An 18,806-nucleotide genomic window follows, 5' to 3' on the forward strand; every position below is an offset into this window, starting at 1 on the left:
CCAGAGCGCGCTCCCGCGCACGTGCCCTCGGGGACCGCCCCCTCGGACGGGCGCGCGCGCTGCCGCGGACCCCTGACAGCGCGGCGGCCCAGGGCCTGCCACCCCCGCGAGCGCTCCTTGTCCCAGCCCGCCGAACCTCGACTGTCCAGCGAACACCCCTACCTCGCTCCCTCCGCCGGAGTGGGATCATTTCTTCCCGTTTACTCACACCCAGGGATCTGTGCGGACCTGCCTGACCCTTCGGAGTGAGGGTGGGAGAGCTGCCAAAGTTGGTAGCCGAAAAAAGCCAGTCCTGGGCGTTTGAGCATGCCCAGCTCCGGTTTTCGAAATGTAAACCTCTGTCGGCTGGCCTTCAGGACTGTGGGAAATAGAAGGAGCTGGGAAGGGAATGGAGCCGTGGCGAAAGCAGAGAAAGCAGAGATGGGGACACTGGGGAACTGAAAAGTCTGGAGAGGGGGAGTCTCTCCAGACTGGAGGAGGGTAACCTTCTTCCTTCCTGTTGTTTTTCTTTCCTTCTGACATTCCCTCCTTCCATCCTCACGTTTCTTTTCACAAGCAGAGAACATTTTGAAGGATTTCCTCACAACTTGAGAAAATGTGAGACAAAGAATCAAGAGTATATTTTAAAAGGACAAGAAGAATAAAACACACCCACACAAATCTGCTCCACACCATAACCGTCTTCCTCTGGGGCGGCATGTAAGTTTCCAAGCCAGGTTTTGAGCTAATGTTGATGAATATGTTAGTAAATCGTAAGCCACTGGGCATGTCATTTCTTTTTGTAGGCCTTAGCTTCCTCACCCATAAAACGAGATGGAGTTGATCCGTATTGTTGCTACATTCTTCTAGCTCACTACTCTGGGGGAGCAGCACCAACAGCAAAAGAATGAGCATAGATTTAAGGTCTGATCTCTGCCTGTCAGTCGCATTACCTTTCCCTTACAGTCATCGCAGAGAATCATTGATTGATTAGAAGATGGGGCTGATAGTAAAGAAAAACATTTTCTTTGATGTATTAAAAATTAAGAAATTGCTCTTTGGTTCCCATCTGGAAAGCTTATTTTCTAAAAACGATTAGTAAAAGTTGTTTCCATGAAGGTGAGCCTGAGCTAATGCTACAGGCAGTATAACTTTAGAGTGAGTCACTTAAGCCAAGCCTATGAGCTAGCAGATTGTCAATTTCTTCCGTATTGGACATGTCCTTTCCTGTTCTACAAAAGTCAAATCTGCTGGACTCGAGATACGATTTCAAGAACCGCCTCAAATTTTGCTATGACCTTTTGTAATATAACAACAAAAAAGAGCAAGCCTAAATTTGTACTTAATTACCTTCTACTTTGTATTTCTTGGCACTCTGAATGTTGGTGTTCAGCAGAAACTCTGAAATTAAACTTGATGGAGTAAATTTACAATCTTTGTGTACCAGCCATTTTGGATTATCTGTTATTGTGTGTCCTAAAAGCTTCAAGCCACATAGGGTGTGAGACCAACAATTGTGAGAAAAGAGGAAGCAATCATAACCGCGTACTGGTAAATGACTACAGAACTTGTACTTTGGATAGAAAAAAAAAGGTGTAACAGAATTATACACATTACCTCTCATTTGAGAAGCTTGTCAAGTAGGTGAATGGTTAAAGTGTAATACATGGATGAATAAGAACTGAAAATCAGCTTTATATAAGAGAATACAGAGTAATGGAGTAATCAGTACTGTGGGGGCGTGGGGCAAGGAATTCTAAGAGAAGAAAATTTTTTAAAAAACTTTTGAAGGAAGCCATGACTGGGGATTTGTTGGGAGTTTCAAGGGGTATGTATTGATCAGCTTTCACTGCCATTACAGAATACCGTAAACCGGGTGGCTTAAACAACAGGAATTTATTTCTCATGGTGCTGGAGGCTGGGAAGTCCAACATCGAAGTACTAGCTCATTCAGTTCCCCAGTGAGGACGCTCTGGCTTACAGATGGCTATCTTCTTGATATGCCTTCACATGTAAAGAGAAAGAGCTCTAGTCTCTCTTCTTCTTTAAGGACACTAATCCCATTACTCGGCGTGGGAGGCACCTTCACAATCTCATACAAACCTAATTACCTCCCAAAGGCCCCATCTCTAAATACCGTCATATTGGGGATAGGGTTTTGACATGAATTTGGCAAGGGGACATAACATTCAGTTCATAACAGGGTATATTTTGTTTGAGAGGGAAAACCAGCTAAAAAGGTTAATATGCAAAGAAGACGTTGGAGAAAGCAATTGTTTTATAATTGAAATGTAGTTTGGCTGTGAAGAATGCTAGGAAGTGTAGGACAAAGTTGGAATATAGCTTTAAATATTAAGGAGCAGATTTGGAATTTATACAATGGGTACAAAATGTTCCTTACATTCTCTTTAGTTAGGTAATAGGTGTTTAAAAAATCTCTTACCCAACAAAACAAATGAGTTACCAGCAAGATGATTGTGTTAGTAATCCAGATAAGAAGTAGTAAGAGTCACTCAAATTAATAATTTACATAATTATGATGTTGCAAAATGTGATTCAACAATCTTGTCAAGGAGGTGGAGCAGATATTCTTAACTCACCTATTTTATAGAGAATGAAATTGAAATACAGAGATTAAAGCAACCCAATTCAGATTGCTGTTTGATTCCCTTCTGGACATCATATTTTTCAGACAACTATATTGAGATATAATTCACAGACCATAAAATTTATTCATTTAAAGTGTACAATTCAATGGCTTTTAGTATTTTACAGAGCTATGCAACCAGCATGACAATCAATTCTAGAACATTTCATCACCTCAAAAAGAAACCCCATACCCCATAGCCATTATCTCCCAATCTTTTCACCACCACCACCCCCCCAGTCCTAGGCAACAATGAATCTACTTTGTGTCTGTTTAGATTTTCCCATTCTTGACATTTTACATAAAAGGAAACATATAGTATGTGGTTTTTTCTGACTGACTTCTTTCATGTAGCATATTTTCAAGGTTCATCTATGTTGTAGCATATGTCAATACTTCAATTATCTTTATTGCTGAATAATACTGAGCATCATGTATTAGGGAGTTAGGGACATATATTAAAACATAAATTGAGACACATTCAGCTGAAAGCATTCAGGTCTTAAAGAAACTCCAAACTGTGTCATAAGGAGTATTTGAAGAAACTGGGGATATTTAATATAGGAATGAGAAGATCCAAAGTGATGTGATAGGTATTTCCAAGTGACTGAAGAGATATCATAAATCAGAGGTGATAGACATTTTCTGTCTAGATTCAAGGTGGTAGATTTAGAAGTATTGGAAGGAAGCTATAGCAAACAAGTTTTACCTTGATGTGAGAAAACATAGTATGAAATTCCTCCAGGGAAAATAGGGAAGCTCAGCAACACATGAATTCTTGACTAAGATGTAAAAATCTAGACAGGATTGTCGATTATTGGGAATGATCTAGAGATAGATGAACTTTTAGGATCTCTTCCACCCTTGATATTTTATATTATTCAGAAGTCGATGGGATTAGTGTCAGACATGAGATTGAAATTCGGAAAATTCTTCTGGCCTTCAAATTTATCCCTATTCATCCTGCCATCAGACAAACAAGCACAAGTAGGAAAGGATTGTGTATCTGAGATGTATTGGCATGGTGTGTTGATAAGGAGGAACCATAGAAGAAGACAGAGACAAGACAACAACATGACATATGTATACAGAGCGAGAGAGAGAGAGAGAGAGATCAGAAGGGCAGTATGTATTTTGTCTGGCTAAGTTGGGAGGAGATGTGACATATGGATACCTCTCCATTACCTACACTGAGGTTTTTGCTTTCTAAATAAGAAGAGAATTTGGTTTGGGTTAGGCTAGGAATAATTAGGAGACTAGAGAGGCTAGCATGGCACCTGTACCCTTCTATAGTTATAGATATAAGGGTCCCAAACCAAAACCATTTTATGATATTCTTAGGCAAAGGTTGAAAAACAAAAGCCCATTGAATTATTACTGAGAGACATTATAAGGCAAGCAGCATTCTTTGATGTGCAGGTTACAACATTGTGGGACAGAGATAATGTAGAGGCCATTGTCTCTGCATGAAACATACCATTTCTCAAGCACCCAAACATTAATGGATTGAAAGCATCTAAAGACAGAGCTTTGGATTTGGATATCCCGAAGGGCACTTCACCATTGGCTACACTCGGTCTCCCTCAAGTAGCTTCACAGACAGCCTATGACAAAAGGTAACTGAAAAAGAAGAAAATCATGCAAGATATTAGGCAGTGACTTCAAGCAACATACTGGTTTTGTGAGCACATGTGAATTTAAGGCCACCTTGATGGACTCTCAGAAATATTTGGAGAACATTTACAGGAGGTTTAATTTCCTACTGAAGCAGGTAAGTTTTTAAATAATTGTTGATGAAGCCAGGGGGTATTGAGGAATATAACAGTATGTAAATAAAGGAGAGAGGGGTTAAGAAAAAAAAAGGGTGATACATAATTTCATATGCATTGAAAATATCTGCAGATACAAGTATAAAGAAAAAGAGAATCGGCAATAGTGGTATGGTAGAAGAAGCTCTAGGCAGGTAATCAGAAGAAGCTCTAGGCAGGCATTGAAAATATCTGCAGATACAAGTATAAAGAAAAAGAGAATCGGCAATAGTGGTATGGTAGAAGAAGCTCTAGGCAGGTAACCTTAGACCAATTCAAAGCTCTTTTTTCACCCACCTGTCATTGTCTTTGAAAGTCCCTTAACCTCTATAAAGTGCAGTATCCCTATCTATAAAAGTGAGTGTGTTGAATTAGAGCATCTGCAAGGTCCTAATAATTCTTAATTCCTATGAGTTCATCATTACAACAGGAGATAGTTGGCAAATATACCAAAGCATTTCAATGTACTGTTGTGAATGGAAGCCATGCCATGTAAAATTAAGAAGTATGTAAATGCTGAGAATGCAGAGGTTAATAAGGAAACTTTTAAGAATTTTAACTATGAAGAATGGTAGACACATAGGATGGTAGGTGGAGAAAAGGGTTTGGGATTCTTTTATTGTTTCATTTTAGCTATGACTCTTCTTCTACTTGAGAAGAAGAGTCATAGCTAAATAAGTAGAAGAAGAGTCATAGCTAAAATGTGTGCCGGGATAGAAAAGGAAATTGTTATGGTACAAAGGAAAGAGCATGGCTGCCACACTTTCTGACCTCTACCACTGAATTTTCCATCTTACTCCCTCTGATTCCTCGTCACCATTAATTCTTCAATACCTCAGAGACCTTCCGTCCATTAACCACATGTCTTTTCCCTGTTTCTCACCCCTGTCACATGCTAATTTCTCTCCTTCTGCGACTTACATTCCATCTCCCACAAGGATATACCTTTAAAACACTCCCATCATTGTAGTCAACAGGAAAAGCCTCGACTTTTTAAAAATCATCTTTTAGCCTATCTGTGTCTGCTCCTGTACAACTAAGCTTGACTGGAGGAAAGCATAGTCATTAGTAACTCCATCATTCTGTTTGCTCAGCCCAAAAACTGGCATCATCTTTGATTCCTCCCTTTCCCTCAAACCCTATATATCCAATTTGTCAGGAAATCCTGTTAACTCTGCCTTCCAATATATCCAGAATTTGGCCAAATATCATCATCCACTGATATACCCTAGTTCAAGACATCAATGGGATATCACAATAGCCTGCTTTCTAGTCCCTGTGCTTCCACCATTATCAAGTATTATTTTCTACATAGCTACAATAGTCATCCTTTGAAAATGTCGATCAGATATTGTCATTCCTTTACTCAGAACTATCCATACACTTTCTATCTTACTTAGAGAAAAATCCCATCTAAAGTTCTTATGATAGCATTCAAGAATGTGCCTGATTTATCACGTTCACCCCTTTCACCTGTTATTTCCTGCTACTCTCTTTCTAGCTCTCTGTGGTTCAGCCTCACTGACCTCCAAACTTTCCTTGAACTTGCCAAACACACTCCATCACTGGGCCTTTGCACTTCTGTTCCCTGTGCCTGGAACACTCTTCCACTAGATCTGCTTGGTTTGCTCCCTTATTTCATTCAAATGTCGGTTCAAATGTCACCTCCTAAGGGAGATATACTCCCTAACCAACCACCTGTCACATTCATTTCCTTACTATGCATTGTCATTTCTTTGTAACTCTTACCACATAACACATTTTGGTGGTTATTTTTTTATTGCCCGTGTTCCCTCACTTGAAGAAATATTCAAAAGAGCAGAGACTTTGTTTTCTCATTTGTTTACTGATTAATCTTCAATGTCTAGAATAGTAAATATGCAGTGTAAATGGATAAAGGGTCAGGAGCTGGATTTAGAGTATACATCCAGTCTTCTATACCATTCATTCATTCATTCGACAATATTAATTGAAGACCTATCACAAGCCAAGCAATGTTCTTAGCACTAGGAATAAGGTGGTGAATAAGACCTATTACATTGGGGTGGTGAGGGGGGCAGTAATAGGGGAGAGATGTTAAATAAATAGGTAAATGAATCAAACAAGATATATTTTAACATAGTTGTAAGTGCTATAAAGAATTCTTGACTAAGATGTAAAAATCTAGACAGGATTGCAAACTGTTTTGCAAACTGTTTACAGAAGAATATATCAGGTCAGGTCTTCTGAGAAGCAGATACTAGGAATTAGACATGGAAGAGTTTTATTGGGGAAAGTGCATATAGAGGATAAAAAGGAGAGGAGAACAGAAGGAGATGAGGGAGAACCATCAAGTGGGATACAGCTCTGACTCCTGGGGAAGGAGAAAAGAAAAGAGAAAAGGTTGGGTAGGAAGAGCCTCAGACTTTGGTATAACACTAAGGAAGTCTTGGCCAGGCAGGTAGGGACCCCTTCCCCAACCCCTTAGTAAATTTGCTCATTAAAGGAGACATGCCTTAGGCAGAAATGGCCTGGGTCTAGTATCCCCACCTTGCTCAGTCAGGGACTCTGGGCAGCCTCGAAAGAGGCCTCAGGCCTATGTGTAAGCACTCTAAAGGTGGGGCAGTTTGAAGCCATCAGGCAACTACACTCCCCTAAAGGGTGATCTGAGTGATACACCTTCACGGCCACAGTCTGAGTGATATACCTCACCACAACAGAGAGCTTCTGTGAGGGAAGAATTAGGTATTTTCCACCGAATATTTAGGAAGATTATCCTGAGGAGGAGAAGCTTTTGAACTGAGAACTAGAAGAAACCAGAGTTGGGGGAAGAAAATTCCAATCTCTCATTGGCAAAGTGCAAGTGTAAAGTCCCTTGGGTAGAATTGAGGTTGGCCTAATCAAAGAACCCGAAGGTCAGTTTGACAGAGCATAATAGTGAAGATGAGAGAAGTAGGGAATGAGAGAGGTGAGGGCTGCAAGGTAGGCAGGGGCCAGATCCTATAGAGCCATGTAGACCACTCTACAGTAGTCGAAAGTTATTCTAATTTCATTCTAAATTAGAATTTGTAAGCCTCAATTTATTTTTCAAAACTGGGTATATCAGCAGACATGTTGTAATGCATAACACAGTTCCTGGCATATTGCATGCTCATATTTCTGAGACTTCTATCTGCCTTGTCTTTTCATGGTGCACAAGCTTCCTTCTTTTTTTTTTTTTTTTTTGAGAATAAGCCGAAAAATGAGGACATATCTTTTTTTTCTCTCCCATATTTGTTTGACTAACAATGTTTCAAAAATGCTGTTCTAATAAAGGATCATACAAACTTTGGACTAAGTTTGAAGCATAGGCTAGAGCTTGTCCAGGAAAGAGCTACCTGGAGTCTATGTGTTTATTTACTACGTTGTATTAAAAAATAGCTGTACTGACACCTCTCCCTCAGTTTGTGCTTCCTGCTGGCTCAGCTGTTTTTCTTTCACTGTAGCTTTCTGTTTAAGCTGTGAAACTGACATGTGTGTCTCTTGTTGGGCTCAGCAGTAACTGCAACAGAAGGATTGATCCAGGACTGGGGGTAGGAGCCAGGCCAAAGGGATTCAGAGAAGCACTGAGTGCTTTCCTGTGTTAATTACAGTTATTGGCAATATTATTCCAAATAATGTAGTAATGAGTTTAGCAAGCATCTGTTAATTTTCAAGACCTTATTAGGCTATGTATGGGCTCGGGACTAAAGGGGGTAAATTATGTTTCATACTAAGTTCTAAGGAACTCTTTGTAAGAGTTCAGGGTCATTGAATGGAGGGGATCACATATGAGGAGCTCTAAGACACGAAATTATCTGTAGTTCCATATACCTAACCACAGCAGCATGTAAAAAAGAGAGTCAATCAGTCAAATGCTGAAGATCAGATTCTAAATCTCCTGTGAGTGGAGAAATTACATGAATTGAAAGAAAATCTTTGTTACCTTTCCTGTGCCTGGCCTATCTCTGCCCCCTCATTTCCAGCTCACTGTTACTCTTCCCCTAACACCCAGGAAGATAAGTAACTCAGTAGTCCAGAAACCTAGACGTGGAATGGGTTCCAGTACACCGATTTCCTCTTTACGACAGTCTCTGGAGTCCATGTACTCCTTACACATCCTGCTTCTAATCTCCATGGAGTGGGCAGATGCAGGCAGGGCCTCTGCAGAGCTTCTCTTTTCCATTTGATCCACTTTGGAGGGTAAATGGGCTCAAGGCCTGCCTGGGGCACAGTTTTCACAAGCAAGGCCGAGAATGTTGGCCCACAAATGTTTAACATGTGTTCACTGTGTTGACTGGGAGGTGCTGCTCACCCCTCACACGTTAGCCACAAGTTTAACCTCATCCTTTACAAAGCTCTACTTTAGATGTCGGGGGATGCACAGCTACTGACAGAGTGGTGTTTTGATTCACAGAGTGTTCCTGTCCCTTTTCCAAACAGCTCTTTGGGGACTCCTGGATACGAGTGTTTCAATTGGCAGGGCACTTTTCCAAGTATTTCATGATCCTAGAAAGTAAAATTGAAAATAATTATCAAAGTTTGACCCTTACCCTCTAACAAGTCTCAAAGCAGAGATGAACAACTGATCTGTACTAAGTCAAACCACTAACAATTGCTTTTTCAGCAACAACAAGTTTATTCTGAGAACAGTATCTAAGCAGTTCAACTTCCATTAGATTATTGAGACTCCTTTTTAACATAAAGTGGCTGACTGAAGCACATTTTGGAAAGCATAGGAAAACTTTGAAAAGAAAAATATAGCAATGAAAGTACTGTGATTGCAGTGTGGTTAGTGTTCATCTCTTTTTGTTGCTGAATAATATCATTCCCTTGTATGAATATGCCATATTTTGTTTTTCCATTCATCAGTTGGTGGACATTTGAATTGTTTCCACTTTGAAACTATTGTGAATAGTGCTAATATGAACATATGTGTACAAATGTTTGTCTGAATTCCTATTTTCATTTATCTTGGGCATATACCTAAGAGTAGAATCGCTCAGGTATGTGGTAACTTCATGGGTGACTTTTTGAGAAACTGCTAAGCTGTTTTTCAAAGCGGCTGCACCATTACATTCCCACTAGCAGCCTATAAAGGTTGATGTGGTTAGTTTTGGATTCTTAACTATTCAGTTCTGCTGCTGACACCAGATCAGACTTCATGTGACGCTGCAATTTCAGAGTACCAAAAAAAAAAAAAAAAAAAAAATCAAGAACACTGAATTTCATGGTCCTTTACTACAATTTAGTTTTTTTCTCTCACAATTTTAAGATTCACTTTGGTCAAAGTATTCTTACTCATAAGCAAAGAGCTATCACCTATCATACTGCTGGACACAGGGTAGGAATTCAATAAATATATATTATGTGAATGGATAAATGAATGAAAGGTCATCTTAGTGGTTTCATTAAAAGCATTTCATTAAAGGAAATGTCTTCTTGATTCTTGCCACTAAGGTATGCTACCACTATTCTGTGGTTGTCATAACAGTTGAAGGAAATAAAGTAAATTCAGTCCAGTAACATGAGCCAAGGAGTGAAGAGATATATAGGCTTGATTCCCGCTCCGAAATTAATTTGCTGTAAGATGTTGGATAAATGATTATCTTCAGTTTCCTCATCTGTCAAATGGTAATGATATCTGTTTTAATTACTTGACAAGTTGTTGGGCAGATCGTAGGAAATGATGAATTTATAACTCTGAATCAGCTGCTGCCTCCCTGCCCTTAAGATTCTGGCTGATGTACTGCCTTTGCTTTTGCTTTCACACACATTTCCTGTACTGATTCAGTCCAGACATACTTAATTTACATGCACTCTCTCACTTTCTTACTTCATTCATGTAATGTCCACAGAGCAGACATATCAACCAAATGACACAGAAACAACTGAAAATCACAAATAGGTGATATTTCTTAAGTTTTTTTCGTATTATTTATTTATTTGTTTGTTTGTTTGTTTGTTTGTTTGTTTAATATTTATTATTTTTTTTTGAAGTGAGAGAAGTGCTGGGGGTATCCTACCATCTGGGAGATTTTTCACACGTTCTTTACTCCAGGCAGCTTTTATGCAAAGCATTTCTTGGTCTTTTTACCTCCCAGTCTTCTTTTTCCCCTCCAGTCCTCTTAGGAGCAAAATGTAATGCCTTTCATTTTCTGAAGCAGAGTACCCTTAAACATTCTTTTATTCTTGGGACTCAGCTGGCACCCATACCCTCAAGATCTCACTTCTCTTTCAAATAGCTTGCCAAGGTGTTTTTTCTTCCTCAACAAAAAGTTTCATTCCTCAGAGAAATTCTGTTTCTATTTGTTAAGATAATTCTTCCCCCTCTCGCCCCCACCCCCACATTCTATTCATATGCAAAAGTACTTTGGAATGTTAAAGAGAGTAGTGGATACTTAAGGAATTTTATATTCTACAATCCCTTTTCTTGGGAGGGAAAAAGGGTATCTTTTTCTTATCTATTGAGAATAGCAGTATTCACCAAAAGGTCATCTTGTCCTTAATCATTCACCATACAGGACTATGGGCAGGCATATAATCCAAGCATAACCACATTCCCTATGTATTGGTAGTTGGAAATGAAAGAGATATCAGTGTCCTTAGGTGGCTGGATCTATAAAATATATGCTCTGGATTTATGGATAGTCAAATTTTCACTCAAGGAGAAGCAGAAGAAATCTCTCTCTAGATAATTTTTAAAAATGCTTCAGACAAACAAAACGAATGGAAGAGAAGAGAGAGGAAAAGTAATGAGTTCTAGTCTTTTTCCAGAGACTTTGGTGTGCTTCTGGTTTAAGATACCAGGAGATGTTTTTATATCAGTCCTTTCTCTCCTCCCCTCCATCTGCTCCCCCCACTTAAGCTACTTTGAGTTGATTTCTATCTCTTGCAATCATAAGATTCCTAATATAATAAATATTTACAAAATGCAGAATTATTGTTATTACTATTAAAATTTTTCTGTTTCCAGAAATATATTTTGGTTTTCAAAATGTGTTTATATATTTTAGCTCATTTGATTCTCATGACAACCCTGTGACATAAGTAGTATAAGATTTATTGTTCCCATATTATATATGAGGAAATTGACTTTAAGAGAGATTAACTGACATACCCTTTGTAAAATATTCAGTAACTGGCAGAGCTTCTAGGTGCTGCTTCTAAGACACTACAGAAATGATGTAGAGAGGAGTGGCTTCTAACTGAATTTCCAAGATATTTATATAAAAGATGTAACTGCTAGAAATTTAACAATGCTTAGATCCACTTATCCATTTAAAGTGTTTAAAATTGTAGTAAAATTTTAATGTAGGACATAGGAGTCAAAATCCTTTTGATGAAATGAACAAACAAATGAAAAAGACTCAATTGCACTGAGCTTGTATTCTATTGTTTTTTAAATGATAGTATTTCATTCACCTAAAACTATAAAAGCATTCTCAGAGAGGTGAAATCATGATATAATGTATTTTTCCAGAGAGTTAGAACTTCCTTAAATACAATTAAAAAAATTAATTGTTGATAAAAATCTTCATAATATGTTATTTACTTTCTGTCTTACTAAACAGAAGGTATCAAACATATTAGATATCTTGTTTAATATCCTAAGAATATTATTCTATTACAACAACATATGTGGGAATTAGGTAAGATCATTTGGACCCAATGTCTTTAGAAAGCCCTAGTGTCCCTGATTTAAGCCACTTCTGTCTTCTGTTTGTCACTGCTTCCATTGTTATTGAAAACTCTTCTTGCCTCTATTTGTGCTCCCCTTGGAACCCATTGTGACTGATTCTCCATCCCATTCTTTTACTTGTACATACAATAATTCACTATTGCTTTTGTTTTCCATATTCTCATTACTTTAACAATTTTCTAAAAATATTCTTAGGCCTTCTCCAATTCTTTTAAAATTTAGCATAGAAAATACTTGGCCTTTATAGCCATCCCTTATGAATAAAAATATTCCTTGATGTGTTTTCCTTAGCACTGCATCTAAAAGTGAAAATTTAGAAACCATCTAAATGTCCAGTAATAAAGAATATATCTAATATTCCTCACAGTGAAATACTGAACAATCATTCAAAAAGACTAAATAAATATAGATCTGTATTTATTGACTTCAAAGAATGTTTGCATATTACTAAGTCTAGGAAGTAGTCTATAAAAGATTATGATTTATAAGAAACCTATATATGTGTATATACATATGTAGAAATATATGTATTTGTATAGAAGTGCTATTCAATAGAAATATAATGTAAGCCACTTATGTAATTTAAATTTTCTGATGACCACTTCAGAAAAATAAAAAGAAATAGATTAAATTTAAAAATATATTTTATTTAATCCATTATATCCAAAATATTGTTATTTCAACACGTAACCCATAAAAGTTATTACTAAGAACTTCTGCATTTTTTTATGTTGTATCTCTAAAATCCAGTATATATTTCACATTTACAGCACTTCTCAATTCAAATATTATATTTTCAATAAAGCAAAATGCTGTCATACCAAATAATAAAATCGTGTTTGAAAAAAATGCTTTATATTGATTTAGTTTTATTTTAATTTTGTTAAAAATAAATAAGTAAATAAGTAAATTAAAAATTCAGTTCCTCATTTGCACTAGCCACTAGTACTCAATAACCATAAGTAGATCTTCAAGGGAAAAAAACCTAAAAATTAGATAACAAAATATTAACTGAGGTTTTATTCAGTTGATAAGATAGCTGGTGATCTAAGATTATTTTTTCTTATATATTTGCTAAGATTTCTACAATTATATATATGTTTCTTTGTAACTTTTTTATAAAAGAAACAAAAGCATTCCTTTAAACTTAATATATTTATTTTTATTCTCTGAGCTGTGCTGTTGCTTCATGTCTTCTTGGATTATTTATACAATTGACTTTTGAACAACATGAATTTGAACTGCATGGGTCCACTGATATGCAGATTTTTTTCAATAAATACTGTAAATGTATTTTCTTTTCTTTATGATTTTCTTAGCACTCTTTTCTCTTACTTTATTGTAACACTACTGTGTATAATACATATAAACATCCAAAATATGTGACTGAAATCACATCTCCTTTTTAAGACTGATTTTTCTCAGGTGTTGTGTTTTGGTTTGATATGATTTCAAATCCATTCGTTTATGACAAAGACCAAAAAAAAGGCTTTTTTAGTAGTTTTGATATAAGAATGAAGTAAGTCGTATCAAGATGTCATCATCTCATCTACTGTCATTGATAAGCACTCAGAAACTCCACTGCTGAGAGGCCCCACTGGTGGCTTATTGATAAGAACATATGGAGAAGCCATTCTGGCAAGGGGACATTTAGACTATAAATATAGTTTGTGAGGCATACCTGAGTTTCCTTCTGGGCAAGGCAACTCTTTGTTGACTTAAATAGCTCTCCAAAGACCTTTAGGGCATTAGCTCTTGCCTGGTAAAGGCTACTCTTTATCAGCAGTAGTAAAAGTCATGTGGCAACCCCTCTGAGGACATCCACTTGCTGCTCATCAACACCAGCACTGTCGTTCCTTAGCAACGTGCTCTAGCAACAAGGGACTTTGAGATTTTTGCACTGGCAGCTGGAAGTCAGTTCTCAGTTGTCTAAGTCATCTCTCCTAAATACCAACTCATAAAATGTACACTTCAAACCAAATTTGGATTTTATTATTTTTTTATCTCCCCTTGCTAGAATAACAGTGTGATTAATCTATCGTTGTTTTGAAGAGTATTATATTTGTATTGGCTGATTAAGAGACATTATCCTGAATGCTATTAACTTGTGAAATTATTATTTCTGCAGTGAACCTGTGTTAAATAAACTATTGGCAAAGACAGTCTCAGTCTCTCAGCATAATTTTGCCACCCAAAACAAAACACCAGGTGTACAGAGGCTGAATGACCTTGCAGCCTTGACATCTATCCTTCTAAGCATCAAAGAGTAACCCCAGAGAGTCCTTTAGCCCCGCTCAATCAGAGACTGGCGACGTTCAAACCTTTTCCATGAGCTGTATCTTCCCACAAAGGCCCCAGAAAGAAATGCCCTGGGAAGCCCTTTCTTACCCCACTTGCAAAGGCTCAGATGCTTCCCCGGGACTGGTAGGCCTGGATAATTTGAATTTCTTTCAGAAGATAATTAATATTCCATTACTATTTGGCATGGACCCAAATTTCCCTGAAAAAAAAAAATGTGTTAATCAGCTATGTTATTGGTAAGGTTTCCAGTCAACAGCAGGTTATTAGTAGTATTTGAGGGAGTCAAAAGTTATACTTGGAGTTTTGACTGCATGGAAGGTTGACACTCCTAACACCTGCATTGTTCAAAGGTCAACTATATTTTCTGAATTTTCTAGACAATTGAGGGTATTGGATTGCTTAATTTGGATTAGATTATGATGCATCTAATTCCATAACCCTTGATCTCTTTTATATAACAAACATACTTTATAAATAATCTATTAATTTAGTCATACGTTTATTCAACAATTACCTATTATCAAGTGCTATACAAGGCAGATACTGGCCCAGGCCTAAGTAAAAACAAAACTGTTTTAGGGAGACAATGTCCCTGTTCTCTAGGAGCTTCCATTCAAATGGACATTCAAATGGGTAGTGAACAAGAAGCCAAATAGAATGTTTCAGGTGGTGATAGGTGTAGGGTTAAGCAAACAGAGTGAGATGATAAAGAATAATAGGCAGAGGGAATGCAGTTAGCATTAATATGACGGCTAAGTGGAGGGCCAGGGGAGGGAGAGAGCAATTGGGGGGATCATTTTATGAACATTATAGATGTCTAACCAATGTACTATATACTTGAAACTAATTTAAATAAATAAATTTATTTTAGAAAAAGAATAATAGTCAGAGGCCACTTTAAATGGTATATGGGAGGGAGGGGAGAATTCTTCAAAAAGGAGATATTTGAGCTGAAATATGAGAGATGAGCATGAACAAGGTAAAGGGGAGGGGAGAGAGGAAGGTCATTTTAAGCAAAGCAAGGTAACGTGGATACTGGGAGAGCAATATGGAGATCAGATAGCTGAAGCATGGACTGTAACCAAAAAATAATATGGAAGACCTGTGTTTGCAGAGATAAATAGGAGTTTGATCGTGAAAAGACACTATGGAGAACGCAATGTGGAACAATTAGAGGAGAATAAACAGAGAACTGATGTGATCGTATTTCTTCTAAATGATCACTCTTGCCACAATTTGGAGAATGGGAAATCTCTTTATGAGAGCAGGGATTATAATTAAGAGGTTTTTGCAATATTTTAGGAAACAGGAAGATAATTTAGAGCAGGTGCAGTTTAGAATTAGAAGTAACATCTTTTAGTTAAATTCAAGAAATATTTTACAATTAGACCAACAGGACTTGATAATCAATTGGATATCAGGGATGACAGTGTGGAACACAGAAGAATCAAGTATAATTTTTAGTTTTTTGTTTTTGTTTTTTTCTTGAGTAGCAGACCAGAGCCATTGCATGAGATGAGATAACAGGGAAAGAAATAAATTAGTGGAAGGAATCATCAGCTATTCTTTGAACATTTCAATTCAGACAGACAGGTGAAATAAGAGTTGGAATTCATAAGTTAGAATTCAGACCAAGGAAATATGACCAATATAGAGAAAGAGATTTGGGATGTGTGAGCACAGGAATGCTATCTAAAGCTATGAGAATGAGAAGATACCTTAGGAAGAAGATGTGGTTAATTTAGAGAAAGAGGAAAATGAATCTTGGGGCAGAAGTAACAGAAGGAAGTAAATCACAGACGAGTTTGAGGAGATAGTGAAGTAAGAGGAAAAGCCCAAAACTATTAAGTCAAGGAATCCGGGAGGGGAGGTTTCCAGAGGATCAGTATTGCAACATGTTAAATACTGTCAAGAGACCAAGTAGGTTAAACAGAAAAATTCCTGTTGGAATGGGCAACTCTGAGGTAGTCGTTGATCTCGAAAAGAACAGATTCAGTGGAAAGGGAAATAAAGTTAAATATGTGTAACTTGATCAATGAATTGGAGAAAAGAAGTTGGAGAAAGTAAAACAACCAAAGAACGTTTGCTAGAAAGAAGAGCAGAAAAATAAGACAGTAACTAGAGGAGATAATGGATTAGGCGAAAGATTTACAAATGGAAATACTGTAGTAGAGAATATATTTATGTTGATAAAATTATTCTAATACAAAAGAAGAGGTTGATAAAGAAAAAAGAAATTAAGGAGATAAGAGAGAGGAGGCATTGAGGAAGAGAAGTCCTTGAAAAGGCAAGAGGAAATGCAATTCAGTGCATATAAAAATAAATTAAAAGGACTGTTAGTTCCCTTTTACATGTAGGAGTGCAGAGAAAATGAATAGAATGTGAGGGAGTTTCCCTGTAGTCACTTTTCTCAGTGAATAATGAAGTAGGGTGTACATCAGCTGAGAGTTAAAGATTGGGAGAAAGAGGGGCAAATAAAAGGACAACGTGGGCAACAGTTAACTGGGGGTGGAGTAGGGGAGGGAACATTCTCACCAGGAGCAGAAAGGGATGTTTCTGTTGTATTTTAATGTCATAACAAATGGGTTACTTTTCAAGACCTGAAAGATGAATGCATCAAGTAATATGACTGACACATTTTTAAAGGCTTAGGAAAATAAGGCCCCATGTAAGTTTTAGAAATAGCTTTCTAATAATGGTGAGAATCTAATTGATTCTGTTTCCATTTAGTCATTTATTTTCTGTTCCACTTCTAGTGATCTGGGAAGCAATTGTCTACATTGACTGGCACCTAGCCAGACTATGTTTTCCATAAAGAGTGATATTTAAATAGAGACTCTTATATGAGAAGATATGATGAAAAGCCTTAGAACTACCATTTACTGTCCTATAAATTCAGATATTGTATTATTGAAGGATTTTACATCATATTTTCCACGAGGATTTTCCAAAATATACACATATGCACATACATGAAAATTTGTTTTCAAAATATTCAAATAAATGAATGAATTAAACTATGAAATAATTCGAGATCTTGAAAAATAAGAATCACAAAAACAGATTTTAGTAACAATAATAAAATCAGATAAATAAAAAAACCTAATATGTACTAAAGCAATATCTAGTGTCTTACTAAATATATGAAATAAATAAAATTAACCAGGTTAAAATTTTAAAGTCTTTTTTTAAGCCCTTAAAATACCAAATTGACCCAGCTTTGTATGTTGTATCTGTACATTTTCAACTGGGAAATTATATGGGCTGTAATTTTAGTATATGCATGTGTGCATATGTTTGTTTGCATGTGACAAAACAAAGTGTTATTTTTTATAAGAATGTAATAAAATAAGTCAATAGAATATGAAAATATATTAAGTTTTAATTTTCTTAGTAAACTTAATTTCAATGGATTTATTGTTTACTTTAATTATGTATTATGTTTACTAAGTAAGTAGAACTATAAAATGATCTTTTCTATATTATCTTACTAGAGTCATAATTGATTTGCGTAGGTCTCATACAAAATTAGTATGTAACAATAGTCTTTTTCTTTCTTTTGTATTTACTTGTTACTACTATATAACCATGTTCCTGATGCACAATGACAGAAGATAGAAATATAAAGAGATCTTACAAATGAATCTCTGAGTGTTTTAATATAATTATTAATGCTAATACTTTGAGAAAAATGAAAATTCCTATAAAAATGCTAAGTAGGTGTAAATGATACCTGTTTCAGCCAAACTGGGCTGAAACACACACACACACACACACACACACACACACACACACACACACACACACGCAGGCACATTGGAGCAATAAGCTTCTAATTGAATTGGCCCTCCCTCAATCCATTCTTCCTTCCATCCAAAGCATTTCTCCAAAAGGAAGGAAATAAAAGGAAGAATCAGAAAAGCAAATAATAATAAAATGTTTCATATACTGATCAATGAAGATTTGCCTTGAACTCAGAAAATCCCATATCTATTCCATGGGTTCAGCATATTCTTATGGTAAAAAGCTATGTATCAGTTTTTCAGGCTTAATGGCAGCAACCATTATAATCATTCATACAGCTAATGTCTGTAGCTCACAATAACTTTCTGATTATAATATTGTTTCCCACATGTATTCGCCCCAGGAAGAGAACATGCTGACCAGTAAACATGAGTATCCTTTCTTCTTGATAATGTAATTCTTATTTTAAAATAACAAAAACACTTTGGATATATCTGTCTTTTCAATATCGCCCTATTTATTTTTTTGTTACAGCCTGTCCTAGAAAGAATAGTCTTTGTCTCTGACTCATCACCGATTCATTCATTCAACGAATGTTTGTAGAGGACTGAATATGTAAAGGGAGAAA

Source organism: Pteropus alecto, unplaced genomic scaffold, assembly GCF_000325575.1.
Source record: "Pteropus alecto unplaced genomic scaffold, ASM32557v1 scaffold69, whole genome shotgun sequence".
Classification (NCBI taxonomy): domain Eukaryota; kingdom Metazoa; phylum Chordata; class Mammalia; order Chiroptera; family Pteropodidae; genus Pteropus; species Pteropus alecto.